This window comes from Octopus sinensis, linkage group LG9 (assembly GCF_006345805.1).
Source record: "Octopus sinensis linkage group LG9, ASM634580v1, whole genome shotgun sequence".
Lineage (NCBI taxonomy): Eukaryota > Metazoa > Mollusca > Cephalopoda > Octopoda > Octopodidae > Octopus > Octopus sinensis.
In genome coordinates, this window is record NC_043005.1 from 31,895,472 (window position 1) to 31,902,733 (window position 7,262).

At 37.7% G+C, this 7,262-nt stretch overlaps 2 protein-coding genes across 4 annotated transcripts in view; one reads left to right on the plus strand and one right to left on the minus strand.

Annotated features, from left to right (window-relative positions):
- The window catches only part of LOC118764817, a 52,743-nt gene extending 46,196 nt beyond the window's left edge, over nucleotides 1–6,547 (minus strand). The window contains exon 1 of the mRNA XM_036505869.1: nucleotides 6,473–6,547. The gene's annotated coding sequence lies outside the window, so the exon portion shown is untranslated. The remainder of the gene's footprint in view (nucleotides 1–6,472) is intronic.
- The window catches only part of LOC115215645 (D-amino-acid oxidase-like), a 58,016-nt gene continuing 57,226 nt past the window's right edge, over nucleotides 6,473–7,262 (plus strand). The window contains exon 1 of one of the 3 annotated variants that reach the window (XM_036505873.1): nucleotides 6,473–6,646. The gene's annotated coding sequence lies outside the window, so the exon portion shown is untranslated. Of the gene's footprint in view, nucleotides 6,651–7,262 lie in introns of all 3 variants that reach the window. The other 2 variants (XM_036505871.1, XM_029784895.2) reach the window with 2 other exon arrangements.

Consider the following 7,262-nt stretch of genomic DNA (forward strand, 5'->3'; position numbering starts at 1 on the left):
ATTCTGCCAGCTCGCCACATTATTATTATTGATAACAACAATAATAATAATAATAATAATAATAATAATAATAATAATAATAATAATAATAATAATAATAATAATATTAATAATAATAATAATAATAATAATAATAATAATAAATGCCCTGATGCAGTACCAGGCAGTGGCTCTCATGACTTCTGATCTTAAGTGATTGGAAGTGTTATCATGTACACTGGTTTGTCTTGGTATAAAAGATGCTACAGCAAATATTCTGCTCAATACCACAGAATTGCTTGTCAGTTGTTTGACCTTAACCAGTTGGCCATGTCCCTTAGTTGCTGTTGATATATGCAGAAGTAATGGGGGAGCATCATAGCCGTGTGTTGAAAGGAATTCTTGGAGGTTTGAATAATTCACCTTTGGAAACATGGGTTGTGTTTCGTTCAACATCCTTAAACAATCCTTATTCACGGACCTTTTGAGCGGGATGGGCTACTCGACCATCTGAGGAAGTGTAGTGTGTTATTCTTGAAGAGAGGCAAAATCAAATGTATGGACGGGCTAAAAATACCGTGGGGTGAGGTTATGAAGCAGATAGAAGAGACGGGCTATAAGTGCTAGGGAATTTTGGAAATGGATAAATTGATGGAGAAAGAGATGACAGAAAAATTTAAGGTGGAGTACTTGCGCAGACTGAGACTAATGCTTAAGTCGAAATTAAACGGACGGAATAAGATCAAGGCTATCAACACCTGGGCTGTTCCACCCCTTAGATATGGAGCAGGGGTAACTGCATGGACAGTAGGCGAACTAAACAGCTAAGACAGAAAGACAAGGAAGTTGCTAACTAGATATGGGACACTCCACCCAAAACAGACAGACAGACTGTATGTACCAAGAAAAAGAGGGGGAAGAGAACTTATTGGATGCGAGCACAGCATTATAACAGAAAAAAACAACATAGCATAGTATGTATAAAATGCCACAGAACCGCTATTATTAGAAGTAAGACGGTCAGGCTTGTGTAGAATGAAAGATTGCAAAGATAAAGCACTATACAAGAAATTGAAAACGAATGAAATTGAAAATAGGTGGGTAAAGAAAAGAATGCATGGTCAATTTCATAGAAATGTTGAAGATAAGACAGCCAGAGAAAAAAGATGGCTGTGGCTGACTAAAAGTCATTTAAAACCGGAAACGAAGGCTCTAATCTGTGCTGCCCAAGTGTAAGTACTAAGAACAAACTACATAAAATACAGAATAGACAACACATCAGAAAATGATAAGTGCAGAATCTGTGGACAAAATGGTGGAACCGTATGGCATATTACCAGCCAATGTACGTTACTAGCCCAGATGGAATATAAGAGACGCCACGACAATATAGTCAGGTTTGTCCATTGAACACTTTGCAACAAGTATGGATTTGACAGAGCAAAAAATTGGTACGACCACAAACCCGAAATCATCGTCGAAAATAGAAATGGAGAGGCCCTATGGGATTTTATGATTCAGTGCGACCATGAGATAGAGAATAGGAAGCCAAACAGAGTCATGAGAAAGAAAACAAACTATGCTGGATGATTGATATAGCATACCCAGCTGACAAAAAGGTATGCGATAAGAAAGAAAGAAAAGTTGAGAGATGTGACAGATTAGCTTGGGAAGTTAAGCAGTTGTGGTCGATGAAAAAGGTAGCAGTAGTACCAATAATTTTCGGAGTCCTGGGAACAGTGAGCCAAAATCTTCAGAAGTACATGGAACAAATAGAGGCTGCAATAAGGGTGGAACACTTGCAGAAAACAGCACTGCTTGGAACCGCCCGAATACTCCGGAAGGTGCTCGAAAAATAAGACGTGTTACCTTAGTTCACTGGTAGTGAACAGCTGACACCACAGTACATCTCCAGCGTTAGAAGCTGTACAAAGGCAATGGCAATAATAATAATAATAATAATAATAATAATAATAATAATAATAATAATAATAACAACAACAACAACAACAACAAAGTGAAGCAAATACACGGAAGACGTATACATTAGTTTATATATGAGCATTACTCTACATACGCTTAAACGTTCTCCATCTAGTTTGTATATATGCATGTATGAGGACATCAGTACATTCCCACATACGCATGTATAATCGTATATGCACGTAAGTGCCAGTGCATATACGATTATCTATCCGTATGTAGAGTGATTTTGATCTAGCTTTTCTCCGTGTTTCACTTTCTCTATGTATGTATGTATATATGTATGTATGTATGTATGTATGTATGTATGTATGTATGTATGTATGTATGTATGTATGTATGTATGTATGTATGTATCATGTTGCGGGGAGGAATGTTGTGCGTTTCTATTTACTAGTAACATTTTCCATTTTGGGTAATTACTTTCTAACACAATCCGTTACAGTTTTTGAAAAAAATTGTAATATTTCCTATGCAATCATCTTGGAAGCTATAATGCAGTGCTGATCAATAACTTTATCTTTGACGTGACACAAAAACAAATTACACTGGACAACAAAGATTTTGCTACTGAGGCAAAAGCGTGTGCATTAGACTAAATCGAGGATGCTGATTCCGAATCCGCACTCAGAATTGTTCTAGCACGTCAGGATTTTGAGTTATGCGCATGCGCAAGATTACAGCTATACTTTCGACTATATATAGGCCAAGTTATAAAATTTACTAAATTGAAAGCGGTCTTAATTCAAAATTAAAGAAATAACAGCAAAAAAACAAACGATGAGAAAGTTCATTATTTAGTTTAGCAGTAGATGGCGTTCACATATTGTGTGAAATGCCAAATACGTCAGTTTGTTCTTGGTAACTCTATGTCGTTTGCGCTGCTGTCACGTGTGGTATGTGTATCTCTCGCTCTGTGTGATTACTGTTTTAACTGTGTTCGTTGTGCTGGATCATGAATAGGAGAGACTGTATGGATCACCCAGACAACTTTTGTGGAAAATTTGCTCCGCGTGATCAGCGGAAGAACATTACCACCAAATTAAAAATTGCCTATAAATATTATTTCGGGTGACCAAGACAAGAGGAGGGAACTTCTTATATGCTGCACCGTGTGTTACTTGGGACTTACACAGCGGCTGAATGGACAACGGAAGAGAATGCCTTTTGCTGTACCAATGGTATGGCGTGAGCCAACCAGTCATGTCTGATTGTTACTTTTTCATGACTAATATTAGTGGTTTCTCAAAGAAGACCAAAGCAAAAATTGTGTATGCAGATTGTAAGTCGGCTCTAAAACCGATCCCACGTGATTTCAAGAACCCTGTTCCACTTGAAAATTTTGACACGTCGCACGATGAACCTCCTGACTCTCCTATCAAAGAAGAGTACGTAGTTGATACTAAGAAAATTGAGCCAAACTGGTTTAATCAAGAAGATTTGAACGATTTAGCAAGAGACCTAGCATTGTCAAAAGAAAGGGCAGGAATCAAAACTACAACAACGGAATCTCCTACAGCAAAGTACGAAAATTTCCATTTTCCGTTAAAAAAGACAGATAAACCATAAAGGCTTCTCTGTCTTTTTCAAGCATGAAAATAATGTTTGTTTCTGTACTGACGCTAATACACTCATGCAAAAACTAGGACACGTGCACGTGGCTAACGAATGGAGATTGTTTATAGACTTGAGTAAGGTTAGCCTCAAAGCTGTATTGTTACATAATGGTAATGAAAAACTTACCAATCCTGTGGGTCATGTTGTCAGTATAGAAGAAACTTATGAATCGATAGAACTCAATCTGAAAGGAATTAATTACTCAGTTCATAAGTGGGATATTTGTGATTTAAAGATGATTTCCCTCCTCCTAGGATTGCAGCTGGGATATACCAAAAATATGTGCTTCTTATGTATTTGGAACAGCTACGGCGACAGCAATCATTACACTGTAAAAGTGATGAGCGCATAGTTGGTTGGTACGATGTGCAGCATATGCCACTGTTAGAACCGCAAAAGAACTTCCTTCCACTCCTTCACATCAAACTCGGTCTCATGAAAAACTTTGTAAAAGCAATGACATACGATAGTTGTGGCTTCCAGTACCTAAAATTAAAATTTGGTGCAGAGGAAAGTGACGCAAAATTGAAAGCAGGCAAATTCGTTGGAACCGAGATCAAAGAATTGATATCTGATAGCAAATTCAGAGGTAAACTGAATCCAGTTGAGCTGATGGCATGGGATTCATTTGTATTAGTTGTACAGGAATTTCTTGGAAATCATAGAGCTGAAAACTACGCTGATTTAATAAATATGCTAACAGCGTATGAAAGAATGGAATGCCGAATGGCCCTTAAATGTACTTCTTGCATTCTCACCTCGATTCTTTTCCAACGAATCTCGGTGCCGCCAGTAATGAGCATGGTGAACGGTTCCACCAGGACATATCTGAGATGGAAACGAGGTATCAAGGTCGGTTCAATTCACGCATGATGGGTGACTACCGTTGGTTCCAACAACGGGAGACAGCACGACGCATAAGCGCAAGAGCAAGTGTCTCAAACATTTCTGAGCTGAGCATATCAAAAATAAAGTGAGTATTCCCTTAACATAAATATACTATGTACCATATTATAATACTATTTGCCTTGAACATAAATTTACTGTATACCATACTAATATACTATTATGATAATTATTTACCTTGAACTTAACTATTCCTGATTCTAATATAGTATTAATGCATAATTATGTGCATAACTCAAAATCCTGACGTGCTATATCAATTCTAAGTTCAGATTCGGAATCAGCATACTCGATTTAGCGTTGTAAAGCACCATTTGTCTGGCTAGCAGATAATAAATCTTTTTTTGTTGCCCGGTGTTACGGAACGGTTAGCAAAACAAGGCCCAGTACGATAGTATAAAGAAAGGTGCCTCCAGTTACCAAAGAAACTTGCCAGCTGTCATAAAAGATGGCAAGATATGAAATTGTGCTTGCTTAGACTAGATAATATATTTCTTTATTGCCAGAAGGGGCTAAACATAGAGGAGACAAACAAGGACAGACAAGGGGATTAAGTCGATTACATCGACCCCAGTGAGTAACTGGTACTTAATTTATCGACCCTGAAAGGATGAAAACCAAAGTCGACCTCGGCGGAATTTGAACTCAGAACGTAGCGGCAGACGAAATACCTGTTTCTTTATTACCCACAAGGGGTTAAACATAGAGGGGACAAACAAGGACAGACAAACGGATTAAGTCGATTACATCGACCCCAGTGCGTAACTGGTTCTTGATTTATCGATCCTGAAAGGATGAAAGGCAAAGTTGACCTCGGCGGAATTTGAACTCAGAACGTAACAGCAGACGAAACACCGCTAAGCATTTCTCACGGCGTGCTAACGATTCTGCAAGCTCACCGCCTTAGAATAAATAAAATATTTCTATTAAGTGTTTACTCGGTTTCATAAGATTTAAACGTTTTTCTTATCATGTTTACAAAACGATAGAATCTTTGGCACGCGCCCTATAAATGCCCTATAAATGCTTGATAAGCACCCACCACATCAATCCTGTTGACTTCGGGGCTACAGGGAGTAAAAGTGTTGTGATGTTGGTCAATTTCCGAATGACAGTAACAGGGCTAGTGTAATAGCTTCACCGGGAATCGAACCTGAGAGTTGCATCGGCTTTAGAATGTCACTTTTAAGGTTTTGTGCCAACTAACTTGGGTAATTTGTGTCAATTCTCGTATGTTATTTGATATGATACGTTGCTCCAATAGCTGATAATGTTGAAGGTTACCAGGCCGCTCTGTAGCTTTTTGTGTCTGGTGCATGTGTGTGTGTGTGTGTGTGGTGTGTGTGTGTGTGTGTGTGTGTGTGAAACTATTATTAAAACTGTCTCATCGCCGAAGAAGTAAACAAATGAGAACAAACGGCTGGTAGTTCTCTACAGACTGTACAAAACAAACATGCAATTTGATCTCGATTTGGTGGAAAAAAATAAAGGAAAGAAATAAAGAAATAATGCAGGAAGGGGGGAAATATGTGGGATAGATAGATAGATAGATAGATAGATAGATAGATAGATAGATAGATAGATAGATAGATAGATAGATAGATAGATAGATTGATAGATAGATAGATAGATAGATAGATAGATAGATAGATAGATAGATAGATAGATAGATAGATAGATAGATAGATAGATAGATAGATAGATAGATAATTTGTATAAGCTTGTTGCTCTATATCTTCTCACACATTTTCTGTAATCTTTGCATTTCTGCTACTATTCACAATTCTCCCAGTCGTGTGCTCCATCCCCCACCCCCCACCCCCACCCGCCGCCATCAAAGTTAATGGGCGAGCAAGACTTAGCGTATGTGTGGGAGGGTGTACTCGCTTTTGGCTGTTTTCACACATAAGTTATATAATTTTTTTTCTCTAGTTTCTCTATCTCACCCCCATTCCTCCATTTTTATCTTTTATATTTAATCACGTACCTTTTTATCTCCTCACCTCAAAAATTTCGTCTTTTGGCTCGGCGTGAGATTAAGGCAGCTGGCATTGGGCTTGGTTTCTCCTTTCTCAAACAAAATTTACAGAGGACAACACGGGAGCGGCCTAGCGTTAAATATATATATATACATATATATTTATAGCCATCTTTACTGACGGTGTGTATGAATTTTTTACGTATTTTAGACGAGTGTTTATATATAACCTGTATGATCGATAGTATGGGTCTGTGTTTATATATATTAATACATACACAGACACACATATACATACATATATTCATATATATATATAAACTCAAATATGCAAATACATATACGTACTTGTGTGTGTGTGTGTGTGTTTTGCGTGTGTGTGTGTTTTGCGTGTGTGTGCGTGTTTGTGAGTATGCATCTGTATCTCTGTATGTACTCATAAAGATGTGTGTGTGTGTGTGCACATATAGATACACAAGGAGACAGAGGTACATACATATACAAACACACGCTCACACACACGCATACATAAAAAATACACAAACACGGACATGCATGCACATGAATATACAGGATACATACATACAGATGCACACACACATACACACATATATATATATATATATGTGCGTGCACACACATACATGCATAGGCACACACATACACACACACACACTGACCCACACACATGCACGCAAACAAACAAAAAGAAATGCAGTGTAAATAATGGACAGAGTCAAGACTATTGAAAAGGTTGTTAAGACGCATATATATATATATATATATATATATATATATA